At 36.6% G+C, this 16,225-nt stretch overlaps 1 protein-coding gene across 4 annotated transcripts in view; it reads right to left on the bottom strand.

Annotated features, from left to right (window-relative positions):
• Positions 1-16,225, bottom strand: part of LOC102433141 (cytochrome c oxidase subunit 7B2, mitochondrial) — a 91,675-nt gene that overhangs the window by 47,435 nt on the left and 28,015 nt on the right. For 2 of the 4 annotated variants that reach the window (XM_006088454.3, XM_023753605.1), the window contains exon 2: positions 5,183-5,235. The exons of 1 other annotated variant lie outside the window; for it this stretch is intronic. The gene's annotated coding sequence lies outside the window, so the exon portion shown is untranslated. Of the gene's footprint in view, positions 1-1,009; positions 1,034-5,182; positions 5,236-16,225 lie in introns of those variants that run through there. One more of the 4 variants, XM_023753607.1, reaches the window with a different exon arrangement.

Here is a 16,225-nt window from a genome sequence, read left to right as displayed (position 1 = left end):
TTGAGTCTCTCTGATTTTATAAATAGTGTCCGTATTATGGTCTGCTTCTGGCTTTCCTCACAGACACTGTGGAGAGTCCCGGAGCAGAGCAGCCTATTTTGTGAGCTCTCTTGAGGAGGCTTGTTCCCTATCCCTCTCTCACGGTGAGTTTGTTCAGGCTGGTATTTTGATGTCTCCCTTGACTAACCCTGGCCTTTCAACCACTGAGCTTCAGTCTGCCTTCCTTGTTACAGCTCTTGGCTTTCTGCTTCAGTCTGTGTGTCAGTAGAATCCTTGGCAACTTTCTGTGTTGTTTCTTGCCCCTCTTCTCCACAGATTACTTTTCACCAATTTGTCTTTTCAAAGACAGCCTGTCAGCAGTTCAAGGTGTGGATTTTATCTCTGACCTCCTAGACTGTTCATTTTAATTATTAGTAAGAGGCAGCAAGGCTGACACATAAAAGTAAGTGACCACCTACACTGTGTCATTGAAAAGGCACAGGGTGCCTGAAATTCCAGATGAGAGATTCATTTCTCTTTCAAAAATATTAATATTTTAGGAAAGCTTGATCAAATTGCAAATACTCTATTTTGCTTACCCTTATGTTTATCTGCATGCACTACTGTGTTGCTTGTACCGTATATTGTAATTAATGTTTCTGTGCCCCCATGAGACCGTAAAGCCATTTGCATAGGAATGGTGTTCCAGTCCTGATATCTTAGGATCTAGGATAGTATATGGTGACAGTAGCTCTAAATACCTATAGGAGGTATTTAGACCTACCGGTTGTTGAGTCAACAAATATATAGTTGGAGAGGTCAGAAACTTAATGCATTTGTTTTAAATGTAATACTAATTAGTAACAATTAGTTTTTGAGTCACTAGATGCAACAGAAAACCCAAATAACAATGGTTTAAACATAACATGGTAAATTTTTCTCATGTAATGAGAAGTCCAAAGGAAGGAAATTACTGGTATCCATTTGGAAGTTCAAGATGTCATGGCTAAACTCTCAGTAATAATCCTACCTTTTAATGTTGAAAGGTAGCTGCTCCAGTTCTAGTCACCATGTGTAAATTTCAGGAATGAAGAAGAAAGAAAGGGCCAAAAAAAAGATAAGGCAATATCTATATCAAGAAAGCAAAACCTCTCCAGAAAGTCCATCAGATTTCTGTTCATATTTCACTGGACAGAATTATGACAGATTTTGTCTCCCATAGCAACAAGAAGGATGAGAAAATATGGGGCCTGTATCATATATTCTCATTCTCTCTCTCTCTCTCTCTCTCTCTCTTACCGTCTTTCTCTCCCTCTCTCTCTGTCTGCAGCAATATCTGGACTTCTCAAATAAGGAGAGGAGGATGAATATTGAGTGAACGACAATAAATCTCTGTCACAGAGGGGTACTGAGTATATGAATTCTGGGAGAGTCAATGTAAATGTAAATGTAAGATAGTCAATGTAAATGAGAGAGCATATGCTGTCAGCTAATGGTTGCTGCACTGTCCTGCCCAGTAATGGCTGACAGGAATGAAGCATTTGGATCTATAAGCTTTAAAGCCTAATGGAGAGATGAGCTTCACAGGAATTCTAATTCCATTCATCCTCTTCAGGAGCTTCATAAAGTTTTCCCAAGAATTTTCTATATATCTGGCAATACATAGAGTAATATATAGAGTAATATAATAATTGCCATCAAACTGCCCACTTTAAATTGAACTTTTCAATTACAGAGCTGAACATAGGGTCTTGCACTGGTCCACTGAAGAGGCACTAACTCAGCCTATGTGTGTGCTTTGTGGAGTGGGAGTTTAGTTGGGAAAGAATTGTCCTAGAAGGAGAAAATGGAGCTCCCCAAATGAAGTGCAGAAGGGTGTTAGTGGCACAGAGCATTAACTGATAAAGGCATGGGAAGGAAAAGAAAGTAAAAAGTACTCTGGGATTTATAATTTTTTCAGTGGTGCAAAGTACAGAATCCAAAGGGTGAGGATAATGGTAGTGAGCCAAATTAGAAGAGAGGTAAGCAAGAACCAAAGTGTTTTGAGAAAAAGACACTAAATGAATTAGTGTCAATGCTTTAGGAAAACTATATATTTAAGACTTGCTTTAGGAAAATTTACTGGATATAGGTAACATTAGAGAGAGAATATAATTAAAGGACTATTCCAATTGTTCAGGTGAGAAATATGAGGGCCTAACCCAAAATGATATTATGAGGGCCTAACCCAAATTGATTCCACGGACATTAAACAAGTCTAAGTTAAAGAGCACATTCAAGAAGTGTGTGTGTGTGTGTGTGTGTGTGTGTGTGTGTGTGTGTGTATGGGTATGGGAAAAAAGTGTAGAGGTGGGGCTAAAATGAAGGTAGAAAACTAGAATGACTTCCATTTTTTCACTCATTCATTGATTCAATGATGACTGAGCCAACCTTCCTAAGGATAGTGTGTGTTTGGAGTAATGTACTACCCAAGTAAGAGATAATAATACATACACTTGTATTAGTGCCTATACATCTGACCTAAGTATAACAGAAGTGAACCTCAACAAAAACATAGTCATTCAGCCATTGAAAATGAGGCCATGGAACCAAATGCCATTCAATGTGCTCTTAAATCATGGTAGAACAGTCTATTCCTTAGAGCAAATTTCAAAGACCGAGGGAATAATATGAAACACCAGATTTTATTAAACAAAGTATAGGCCTGATCATGCTATGTTCCCATGGTGAGTTACTTAGTAGACTTCAAAACAAATTATTAACAAAATAAGGAACTTATTACATTGTCCTCTGTAGCAATTAAAAGAGTAAGATCTGATATGTAAAATATCAGGAAAAATTCTTAAACCACAAGAAAAATGATGAAGGCTTCACAGAGCCAATTCAAGTAATTAGATACTTAAATAGAATAGCAAGGCACACAGGAACAGAGGATAGGCCCAGGTCCAGAGAAAAACCAACAGAAATGGTGAGTTAGAAGCATGCAACAGTTTTTAAAATTAGCATTTTATTATCCTGCCTTTACATTATGCATAAAGGATCCTTAAGGTTCACTAACCCAATAGTCCTTGTCACTGCTGTTACCAGCTCAACCATGCTATTAACAAGGGCTCTCTTAATGCACTGCCTGGTTTGAAAAAAAAATAAAATGTGTAGAAGAATAAATGCCCTAAAGTCACTCTGGTTTCTGGACACAAAGAACATCCCTATTAAAGAATCCACCTCCTCTTTATCAAAATTTCTGTTTCCTCTATGTTTACACATTGGGAGATTATTTGACCTTAAGAACAATGAAATCAACAAAGTAGCAGAAATGAGTGTAATTAAAACAAATGCATAGCAGAATGGTGATGGGTTCATTTTAAGTCAGAAAGACCATGATTAAAATCTTGGTTTTTGCACTTACCAGGTTTCTTACTCTCTCTAAGGCTTATCAATAAAGTAGAAATACTAGCACCTAGTTCACAGAAATGTTGTGAAAAGTAAATGTTCATGAGGCACTCAACCCCAAATCTGGCATATAGTAAGTGTTAAGTACATATTAATACAAAGGATGAGTTAACAGTATCCTGTGAAATAGGATTTGCATTTCATTTTACAGAAGAGATTGAATCTCTGAGAGGGTCATGGTGCTAGTAAAAATAAGTACTATTCAAACCCAGATCTACTCTGGTAGGTTCACTGCTATGATTTTTTGTGTGTGTTTATTTTCTACATTTTAGAAGATATCCTTTCAATAAGTCAGGATTTAATACAAATACTGTGCTAAGCTTAAGGGTTCAGAATTAAATGAGAGAGTATGGAGAAGAAAATGAAAGTAAAAGCAGTGTATTGCAAACAGCTCAATATTATAAACATGCAAATTATCAAGTTTAGAACATAAACCCTATGATAAATAGTTAAAACGATAAAGATAATATAGTCTGGAGAAGAGACAGTAAGGGGAAATATAATAGCAATAACCAAATGTACAGAAATGCAGTTTAAAATATTATGCATACTTTCACTTTGTAAGGATGGTTTAATGATTCCCAAAGGACTAAAAATTAAATGCAAGGAAAAACGACAGTTATAAAGTAGGTACTGTGCTGCCATTTTTGAATGAGAATCTATGGGGTGGGGTCACTTAGGGAATAGATAAGAGCTCTATTTATGATTCGGGGATGGATTATGCTTACATTTGCAAGTTCCGAGGCTATGGGGAACTGCTGCGTTGTAAGAAAATCTCAAAACTTGGATTAATTTTTTCACACCATGAATATTTCAAAAAGAAAATGTAATGTTTGAATTTTAATGTTTAATTATTAAAGTGCCCATGAGTTTACCAAAAAAGGAAACCATGCACAGCAATTTGTCACTTAACAAAATTATTACCACCACAGAACTTGCTTATCCTATAAAATTTTATTTCAGTGTGTAATTTCACATTTACTAAGTGATATATTATTGGTTATTAACCTAAAGATTACAAATTAGATATTCCCAAATTCTACTTTCAAGTTGACCACTGACTACAGATATAACTATGGATAAGGGCAAAGAAAAAAATTAATTTATATTTATAGATAGTTATACATCATACTGACCAAATCAAACTAGCATTAAAAAAGATGCTTGTCACTATCTAATAGAAAAATGAGGTTTTAAAAACAATGTCTAAATTTCTCATAAACATATAACTTCTCATAAACATATGGTGTGATTGTATTCACACCAGGGGGCGATCTTAACACTGAAATGATGGATGACATTTTAAAACACGTGGTGGTTTCAGCTAGCCAAAATGAAGGGTTTTTTAAAAGCATGTAGTACCTGCAACAAGAGCTCATCTCTCCAAAACTGTTGCCAGCAAAACACAACTCCCTTTTCCTATCAAGTAAAACATTTTCTGCTGATAGGAAGTATCTTATTTTGAAAACATCTACCTGTTTAGCCGGCATCTGTCTTATTCTTTCTGTGGTTGGGCTAATTCTGAATAATAAGTAAAGCACTTAAAATTGCATACAACTTTAAAAAAATGTTTTATCATCAATGTCATTTTTTATAAAATATCCTACCAGAATTTCAGGGTTTTTTTTCTTTCATCAAAAAAAAAAAAAAGAAAAAAAGAAAAGAAAAAGAAAAGAAAAAGGATTCTCAAAGTTAGCTAAAGCTGACACTTATAATCTGGCCACTATGGGCCTTTTTCATATTTTCTCATTACCTGGTAGAAATTCTGAAGCACAGATGATCTCCAAAAGTTCAAGATGCAGAATCCTAAAAATATAATTAGAAAATTACTGTAAAAATTCAAGAAAATAGAAAAAGGCAAACAACAAGTATGGGCTAAGTTACCCAGAAATGCAGGTAAATGATACCTGCTTAAATAAACTTTAAGAAATAACTTAAAGTAGAAAGGAAAGAATGACAAAGTATGTGAAAAGAAGAAAAGATAGCTACACAACTTTCTATAGTGGTAGAGAATGAGTTTATAAACTTTTCTCAAACATTATAGTTGAGGTCACTCCTTTTTTTCTATCAGCTGCCTCCATGAGTCACCATCTACCTGTGCCCAAGTTCAAACAGAGAATGTTCTGGCCATGGTTCACCTAATATGTATAGACAGTAGAGAGCTACCTCTCCCTCATGAGTTCAAGGAAACAGTCATGAACCTTTCTATGTTTGTATGCTAAATCAAATTAACAAGCACATTACTGTCTCAAATCCTGTTGATAGGGAAAAAATCATTTTATAACAAGAGTAACGGTATAAAGTAAAAATTCACCTGGAGAAAATAATACATTTATTAACTAGTTTAGACCTAAGTGTATATGAATGATGGGACGTCATACCTATCCAGAAACATATTTTAACAGTTTTTGAGGATGTAGGGGAGAAGGAAGGAACAAAGAACATAGGATGAAAAAAAGATAGGCCACAGAGGAGAAAACTGCACAGAAAGAGTATGTTAGACTACCATTACCTGTGTTACTCCTTGATCTTTGGAGTGAAACAAGTACTGAAAGGTTCATTAAGGTATATGAAGCCTTGTTTGGTGAGAGGCAACATCTGACATGAAGCAATCTGGTATATTGTAAAGAAAGCCATGTAGTTTCAATCAATAGCAAGATCAGAGAGTAGGCCCTGACCAGTTGCTAAAAATTGCTAATAGAGTTTACTCCCCATTAGGACTAGAATGGTTGCCAGGTAGCCACCAATTGACCCATATTTTAGATTACATTTAATGCCACTTGAAGATAGGGATACTAACCAGAAACGGCAAAGTTTTTTAAAAGGTTCGATAAATTGGGTTTTGGATAGGAAAGAATAGAAAAGTCAAGGATGACACAAAGGTTTTTGAATGGACAACTGAAAGGATAAAGCTGCCATTAAGTGGAACTGTGAAAAAAGCAGGTTATTAGGGAAAGTAATTATATTGACTATGGATATGTAAATTTGGAGATGTCCATTAGACATACCCAAGAGGAGCAATATAAAGTAAGCGTTGACTGTATTAATGTGGAATTTAAATATGGTGGTCAAGCTTTTAAGTACAAAACTGAGCACTCTCCCTTCATTGACAGTATTTAAATCCACAAGATACATAAACTGGGTGCAGACAGAAAAGATAGGGTGAAAGACTAGCCCTGGGATAGGCAGACTCCTGGGTGGCTCCATTATCCCAGCCTCCTGGTGGTCATGTCCTCCTATGAATCCCACTCCCTACTGTGTAGGCAGGACCTGTAACTTCTTTCTGACCAATAGAATACGTGACAGGTTATATATGAATTACACTGTGTGATCACATTATTACATTATATAAGTTTTTCTTTCACTAGCTAGCTTTTGTGAAGCCAGCAGCCAAGTTGAGAACCCACTTGGCAAAGAACTGAGGGCAGCTTCTAGAAACTGAGGGCTGTCTCTAGCTGACATCTTATAAGATCTCCAGCCCTCAAGAAACAAGAAAACTAAGACCTCACTCCTATACCTTTCAGAAAATAAATTCTGCCAACAACCTAAGCTTGGAAATAAATCCTTCTCTACTCAAGCACTCAGATGACAACCTAAGCACCAGGTGACACTGTGATTACAGTCTCACAGGAGACCCAGTTAGGCTGTGCCCAGATTTCTGATCCAAAGTAGGAAGTAATAAGTATGTGTTGTTTTAAATCACTAAATTTGTGGTAATTTGCAATAGAAAAGTAATGCAAGCCGTGGGTTAATACAACACTTAGAAGCCAAGGAAATATGGAAAAGCCAGGATAAAAAGGTAGGACAGTGAGGTAGGAGGAAAACCAGAAGAAAAGCATTTCTCTGAGATTATATCCAGACTAGAGGCCCGTTGCATGAAGAGATTCATGCAATAGGCCTTCCCTTCCCCTGGCTGCCGGCACTGGTTTTCCTCCGGCACCTGGGACCCAGGCCTTCACTGCTCTGGCCAGAACCTTCAGTCTTCGCTCTGCGGCTTTGTGCCTACGTATGCAAATTAATTGCCACCTTTGTTGGATTAATTTGCATACTCTCCTGATTGGCTGCTGAGCGTAGTGGAGGGATGGTCAATTTACATGTTTGTCTATTATTAGGTAAGATTCCTCAGAGAAATATGAAATAGAGATACTAATGAGCAAAGGGAAGACTGAAACCGCTGACTTACTAAAGGCTCACAGTTGAATGGGACACGAGAAGCCAAATGGAGTCACCTCCATTCCAGCCTTAGGGTCTTCTACTTTTCCCCTTCCTAGGAGAAACTGGTAAGAGGCAGTGGGAATCGATAGGTGCCAGAAAGCATTCAGTTCTTTCTGCTCCAGATCAGTGGTCACCAACCTTCAGACCTCATGGACCACCAGTGGTCCACAGACCAATGGTTGGCGACCACTGCTCTAGATGGTCATTCACTAACAATACTAGTCCTTGTATTGAAAGAGCTAGAGCTGTTTTTTAACAAAGATGGATTCTTTATAGATTTTTTTTGTAGGGCAAGGATCCCTGTAATCTAGCCAGTTCTCAGGAAATCACCATTGAAAGGGGTTAAGAGAAGCCAGGTCTAGTCACCTTCATACCAGCCTCCTTACAAGGAGAAAGTGGTAAGACGCAATGTTAAGTAAAGGACATGTAACCCTATTAGGCTCCCAGTACACCAAATTAGTGCCAGAGTTGTGACTCTTTACTATTTATAAGCCTTTGAAAGTTGGTATTTCAAAACTGGCTAACACTTAATATTAATCAAAGTCAGCTTATTTTAATTACTAAGAACCTAACATAACCTATTTTTAAATACTTCATTGTAATAACATGTTTAGGTTGGTTTTTAATTTATTTTTTCATCAATACAACTAAATTTAATGAGCATATACTGCACACAAGACTTTGAATTAGCTAGGTATAACCCAGGGAAAGAACCTGCCCTGCTTCTTTTCGTACATTTATGATTTGTATGCAAATAAAGCACTGTCACATTAAGCCTTAATGTGATTAGTATTCAGCTTTTATCGAGATTTATCTATAGTGAGCATCCTATCTATATATATATATGAAAGTCTAAGCGACCAAACGACTGATCGACCAGTCGCTATGACACACACTGACCACCAAGGGACAGACACTCAATGCACAGGATTGGGCCTGTGGGGATCAGGTCAGTGGGGATCAGGCTCCCTCCTGTCTGACTCAAGCCTGCAGGGATCGGGCCAAAAACAGCTATCTGACATCCCCTGAGGGGTCCCAGATTGCAAGAGGACGCAGGCCAGACTGAGGGATCCCACTGGTGCATGAATCCGTGCACTGAGCCTCTAGTTTTCCTATAATGCTTTAAAATCTATTTCTTCTCCATTCGTTCAATGTGATACATCACATAAACAGATTGAAAGATAAAAATCACATGATCATATCAATAGACAAAGAAAAAGCATTCAACAAAATCCAACACTCTTTTTTGATAAAAACTCTCAGCAAAGTAGGAATAGAGGGATCATACTTCAATGTAATAAAGGACATATATGACAAACCTATAGTACACATCATACTCAGTGGGCAAAAATCAAAAGTATTTCCCTAAAGAACAGGAACAAGACAGAAATGCCTGCTTTCACCACTCTTATTCAACATAGTACTGGAAGATCTAGCCACAGAGATCAGACAAGAAGAAAAAATATAAGTCATTCAAATGAGAAAGGAGGAAGTAAAACTGTCATTATTCACAGATGACATGACATTGTACATAGAAAACCCTAACTACTCCACCAAAAAACTACTAGGTTTAATAAATGAATTTAGCATTGTAGCAGGATACAAAATTAACACCCAGAAATCGATGACATATTTATACACCTATAATGAATTCTCAGAAATAGAAACTAAAAAAACAATACCATTTACTATTGCAACAAAAACATTAAGATACTTAAAACTATTTTTTGATTACATAAATCACAAAGCATCAAGATACGTTGAGTAGAAGGTAGAACAATTATTTTTAAATTAGAATACTAATTTAGTACTACCTACTAGTAATAATAATTAACTAAAAATTTCCTGAGAATAATTTGAACAAATATAATAAAATCTATATCAACATATGTATCAACAGGTATCAAAAGACAGCTTTTTAGATTTTTCACATTTACTTTAGATAACTGGTTACCTAAAACATTGTTTTTTAAAGAAGTTTTATACATTAATTTTTTTTAAATTCCTTGCCCAATGATATGCTTATTGATTTTTTGAGAGAAGGATAGGGGAGGGGGAGGGAGGGAGGAAGAGAGAGAAAGAAAAAGATTGACATGAGGAATAAACACCTATCAGTTGCTTCCGTTAACACACCCTGACTGGGAATCTAACCCAAAAACTAGGTATGTGTCCTGACCTGGAATTGAACCAGCAATCTCTTGGTATTCGGAATGACACTCCAACCAACTGAGCCACACTGGCCAGGGCTTGAATTATTTTATGATAAAAAAATAGTTTTATAAAAAATGTTTGGTTGGAAAGAGGAAAGAAAATATTGCTAGTCACATAACATCTTAACTTTAATCTTGGTTCTTCTTTAATCTTGGTTCTTCTTAATTATGAACTATCAGTTTGGTTTTTCTTTCACCCAATTGCATCTGTAATTTTTCAAGTACTATTAAATTTAGTAAAACTTCTGCAATAGAATACAAGGTATTTCTCTTCAAAGAATACATGAAAGAATATCTTAGTATAGATATGAAATTTGAACAGTACACAGTAGTCAAGATACCTAGCAGATTTGAGAATATGAGTAGGTAAATTCTAAACTAGCTCTATCCAAGATGGTAGCCACCAGTTATAAGTGGCTATTTAAATTTTATTTTAAATGAGTTAAAATAAAATAACTTCATTTAATGGGCAGACATGTCCATCATTGTAAAGAGTTCTATTGGATATTACTGTACTACACTATAAGCTCCATGAAGCTAGTGGGTAGCAAAGTGCCTTAACACATAGTAATCACTCAAGACATATTTGTGAAAAGAATGAATAAGTGGAAGATAGTATCAGGAATAAAATCCGTCAACATATAAGAGATATTTATTACAGAATTTTTATAAGACATTGGAAATAAGTTATATATTCAATAACAAAGTCATCAAAATAATAATGTTCTTATGATGAAATATTATAAAGCCATTTAAAGAAGTATTTAGAGCCCTAGCTGGCTTGGCTCGGTGTATAAAGCATTGGCCTGAAGAGCAAAGGGTCTCGGGTTCAATTCCAACCAAGAGCATGTACCTTGGTTTCAGGCTCCTCCCCAGACCACGCCCTGGTCAGGGCTGTGCAGAAGGCAACCAATTGATGTGTTTCTCTCACATCAATGTTTCTCTCTGTCTTTCCCTCTCTCTTCCACTCTCCATAAAAAAAAAAAAAATCAATGGAAAAAATATCCTCGAGTGAGGATATTCAAAAAAGCAAAACAACAACAAAAAGAAGTATTTAGAAATAACTGACTTGGAAAGTTCTATAGTTAAGTGAAATAAGCCATAGTAACATTTTAATAAGAAATAATTGTCCTATATAATAAAAGCCTAATATGCAAATTGTCCCCTCAGGCTGTCGTTCAACCAGGAGTTCGACCACTCGTACTGACGTCCAAGGGGCAGCATGGAAGATAGGGGGTGTGTCCATGACTCACTGTGACCCCTTGTCAGCTACATGGGGGTGGGGGTGATGGGGACAAAGGTGCGGTGAGATGTGAGGTGTCCGCCAAGCTCAGTCTCACTCCCCTGCTATCCTCCCCTGGGACACCAGGGCTTGTGGACTGAGGAAGCCCCATGCTCAGGTGCCGGGTGCCCGCAAGGAGCCTGCCCCACACCCGAGCAGCTTCTTCCAGGTGAGCCGGGCTGCAGCCACCAGGACTGCAGGGGCCGATCGGGCTCTCTGTGGGTTCGCACAGGAGCTGGTCTTGGAGGTCAGCCAGGAAAGGACAAGCTGCCCACCCGGCTTCCATGCGGCGTTGCTGGATGGCTCAGAGGCCCGCGCTGCACCCCAGCCTATGGTGTCCTGCCGTGCTCACCACAACTCTGTGTGGGGACTTGGGCACCATGACTCAGGCAGAGGGGGGTGAGCAGGGACCCAGGGGCCCAGGTGCTGCCCTGGGCCCAGAGGTCAGCTGGGACCTGCCCTTCCACACCAGATGCTTGCACTTCAATTGCCAGTCAGGCCTAGGGATCGCACCCATGCATGAATTTCGTGCACTGGGTCTCTAGTGAAACTATAAACCCAAAAGTTAAGAGTGAAATCTAGTTATTTGATTATATTTTATTTTTCTTTTGTCAATTTCCTCCTTTTAAAGTTTTTATGTTAATGTTTTACTTTTCTCATGAAAATAAAAGAAAAATGTTTGGTTTTTTTAAAGCTCATAGATTTAACCTATAAAGCCTAGATCTAGGATTGATTCCTAAAGAAATTAACAGAATATCCCAGCTAGTGTGGCTTGGTAGTTGAGTGTGGACCTACGAACCAGAAGGTCATGGTCCAATTCCTGGTTGGGGCACATGCCCAGGTTGCAGGTTTGAGCCCAAGTGAGAGTGGGGGTGTTCAGGCGGCAGCCAATCAATGATTCTCTGTCATCATTGATGTTTCTATCCCTCTTTCCCTCTCCCTTCCTCTCTGAAATAAATAAAAATATATTTAAAGAAATTAACAGAATAACACTTAGAAAAAAATAATCATAAATGTTTACCTCATTATTTTAAAAAAATCAAAGATTTCTGTATAAGAATATTCAATACTTATTCCTAATTTAAAATGAAGAAAGAAATGAAGAATAGTGTAAGAGAGAATAACAAAATATGCTAATCATCACAGAAGAAAACATGACAACAGCATGCTTTTGAGCAATATTAAATGTATGGCAATCTAGTCACATGTACTGGCTACTTTGATTTATGTGCTTCTTTAGTTACACAATGAGAAAAGATAAGCTAAAAATTACCTAGGCAATCTGATCCTAAATTTGTTGAACTTATATAATATAGAGGCAACAGGCAGTTGTTTAGACAGTTAAATACATGGAGCCAGAGAAATAGATCATTAACTATATTTATAATAGATTTCTCTGGGTATCAGGGTAACAATATTTTTCTTCATAGTTTTTTTAAAAAAAAATTTATTATTGATTTTAGAGAGGAAGGGAGAGGGAGAGAGAGAGACAGAAACATCTATGATGAGAGAGATCAGCTGCCTCCTGCATACCCGCTCACTGAGGATTGAGCCCGCAACTGGGGCATGTGCCCTGACCGGGAATCAAACCATGATCTCCTGGTTCATAGATCGACACTCAACCACTGAGCCAGGCCAGCTGGGCTTCTTTATACTTTTCAGTTTTAAAATATTCATAGTTAAGTCTGGTTTATCATAAAAAATAAAATATATTAAAAAATAGTCCTAAAATCTGAGTTATCTGCTTCCTCCAATTTTTTACAGACCATTATGGAATGAAACAGCCAGGCAGAGGAACAGGATTTCCTTCCAAAGCCATTGACTAACATCACCTGGTTCAAACATGCTTGACTCCACGTACTCACCTCAGCTCCACACTATACTGGGACACTGACTTTCACTGCTCAAAGTCACCTTACATGGACTTAACTATTCACCATGTTGTTTATATGTTCTACTTTTCAACTGCAAAGTCCAGTTTCTATTCTTTTAGTCTCCTCCCATTGTGGCTCATCCAGCATTGCATATAACTTTTGACTTTAAAAAAACCATGTTGAACAGAAAATTTTCCCTTGAGTAGAAAGAAAGTGCACAGTTTTCATCCCAGCAGACACCTTTAAGTAGAAAGGGCAAAATTAATAGTTGAAGACCTAACTATTCTTAGGGGAAAAAGAGATATTTTAAGTAATTGGAAAAGTCTTGAAGTCAAGTTATTAGTTCTTGGAAAATTCTTGAGGCAGAATTTTTTTATTCAACCAGTCATCATAGCTGAAGTGTATTTTTGTTTGTTTGTTTTTAAGGGGAAAGCATCAGTAAGGGATATGTTCAATGGAAGAAAATCACAGCTATGGTAACTCTGGAATTTCACAGATGAGGTGAAATGGTGAATAGAAATAGAACAATTCAAACAATGGAGATACAGTTTGCTATCACTGTGCAATAATGGTAGAAACTTTTAAATTTAAAAATTAAATTTCAAGCAATCAGAGGTAGGAAGATTGAAAATTTTGTCAACATTATACCAGCTCTTCTTATACATGGGCATGACAGGTGCAAACAGAATAGGAAAGGTACGCACAGGATGACAAGGTAGGCAGCTTAGTGGTAAGGGTACAGAAGCAGAAGTCTGACAGCAAGAGTCAAAAATCTCACCACTATCACTACCTATCTAACTCTCAACAAGTTACTTAACCTTTCTAGACCTCAAATTTCCCTAGGATAAAATGAGGCTAATAGCAATACCTATCCCATATGGCTCTTGGGGGAATAAACTTATCCCACATATTAAGTTTAATAAGTACTTAGTTGATTTGGGGTGTGAGGTGAAGAACGTAACTATTTCAAGTGGAATCCATTTTATTTGGTTTACAAACATCACAAAAGCTTAATTTCTATTTAAAATTTAAACATCAATTTAGAGTCATGAATGTAGGTACTAATTGGGGTTCTTCTACCTTGAGGTAAACTGTGGGCACACCACTTTCTTTTCTAAGCCCCGCGGTATACTGGATAAGCATTCTCTTGCTGCTTTCAAACTCCTATGATCTATACAGCTGAGAAAAAAAGTGTTTTAATACTGCTGCTTACAAAATATTTTCACAGCAGGAACTGAAATAGTGGAGCACTTCAACATATTTATGTAACAGCTAAATTAAACAAAGAGCGAGTATAATTTCCCAGTGGGAGAGCTACAGAAGTAAAAACTGATCAAAACAAAGTTTCAGAACGTGTGCAATACAAAAGTATCTGTGAACAGAAAAAAGGCCCTGGAAAACCAATCCTGGAGTTGGAAAGAGCAGAAAGAATAAGAGAAGCTTCTTTTTTTCCCTTCTCCTCTGCATTTTTCCTCCTTTATAAAGCCTTATTGAGAGATGAAAGGAATACTATTAACACACAAAGTGAATTCCACTGATATAGTTACACCATTTTACCTCATAATCGAATTTAACTAGCGTTTATTTTACTTACAGTGTGGTGTAACTGTTAGTAGCTAGTGGGAATTTTCATTAATTTTTAAAAAATCAAATGTCTGCTCTCTGGGAGTCTATTATACGTATATAATATTTATGTAGAGAGAGATTATATACTACATATATAGAGAATATATATAAAATAAAATATATTGTAATGAAAGAATAGGGTACAGTTAAAAATGAAAAGTAGAATGTATTCAAATACAAAAATATCTGGTTTAATTCCAGGATAGTAAATTCAAATAATTACCAGGTCCAAGAAGGCCAAGTAAATAAATGCAAAAGGCAAGGTAGATACTGTGCCAAATTGAAGCATGTTTCCTCAGAAAAGCTGCCTACTTGCCTGGCCGGCATTGACTCAGTGTTGAGCCTTGACCTATGAGCCAAGAGGTCACAGTTCCATTTCTGGTCAGGGCACATGTGCGGGTTGCAGACTAGATTCCCAGTAGGGGACACGCAGGAGGCAGCCAATCAATTACTCTCTCTCATCATTGATGTTTCTCTCTCTCTCTCTCTCTCTCTCTCTCTCTCTCTCTCTCTCTCTCTCTCCTTTCCTCTCCGAAATCAATAAAAATGTACTTAAAAAAATAAAGAGCAGATTATTTTTTTTTAAGGAAAAGCTGCCTACTTAGCACCTATGATTGCTCATTATTTGGGAATTAGATGTTTTAATTTTCTAAACAGAAACCAGAATCTAGATATTTATGTAATCTCCTGATTTTTTTAGGGTTGGAAAGTATTTAAAACATTGTGTAAATCAAACAGATATACCTCTAAGGCATATGCATTCTGTGAGCTGTTCGTTTACAATCTTTGCTTTATCAAGTGCTGTAGAAAATATTTGTCAGCACTTTAAGATGCTTCAGATATTTAACATGCTATAAATTTTTTCTCATAAAACGCCAATTCTGACCATTTTATAGGGAGTTGAGGATCAGGGAAGCTAATGTCAACACAGTCACATAATAAGCAAGCAGATTTGGTTTCAAAACCAGGTTTATCAAACTCCAACGTCCATGCCCTTTATAAAAAAAATTTTTTTTAAAGATATATGAAAAGATAATTTTATGTTAGACCTGGGAGAATAGTTAAGACCTGGGTAACCAAAGAGGTGATATGAAATGGTTTAATTAGAGACAATATGTGAAAAATAAGAAGAAAATATAAGCATGGTATTTCTAAAGAGTAGCTTAGAAACTGGCCTGGTCACAGTAGAAATTTCATATCAGGCAAACCAGGAAAAGTGACTTATATAGAAAACAGCAATAATATTTAATTTGATGTTCACCAAGAAACAGAACAGTAAAAGCTAGTAACCTTAAATAAATCTTTTTCTATTCATGCTAATCTCCAGTGTCAAGTAATGATCAATAACACTCTTTATTGTCTTATTATTTTCCTAAGAGAAACCAATATTTTAAACAAAAGTTAGTGTCCTTTCTAGATAAATTATCCATAAAATTACATTCTTAATTTTATCTGAAGATTACTCAGTTTCCTCACAAAATGTCTTATTCCAGCATCTCAAAGCACATTATCTGCTCAACAAGGAGTTAAAAAGGTGCCCTGATCACTGGGAAGAAATTAATCCACATTCTTAAATAATGTGTTTAGTT

The sequence above is a fragment of the Myotis lucifugus genome, unplaced genomic scaffold (assembly GCF_000147115.1).
Source record: "Myotis lucifugus unplaced genomic scaffold, Myoluc2.0 scaffold_48, whole genome shotgun sequence".
Taxonomy (NCBI): domain Eukaryota; kingdom Metazoa; phylum Chordata; class Mammalia; order Chiroptera; family Vespertilionidae; genus Myotis; species Myotis lucifugus.
The sequence above is the reverse complement of the archived record's forward strand: the minus strand, read 5'-3'. Positions and strand labels throughout refer to the sequence as shown.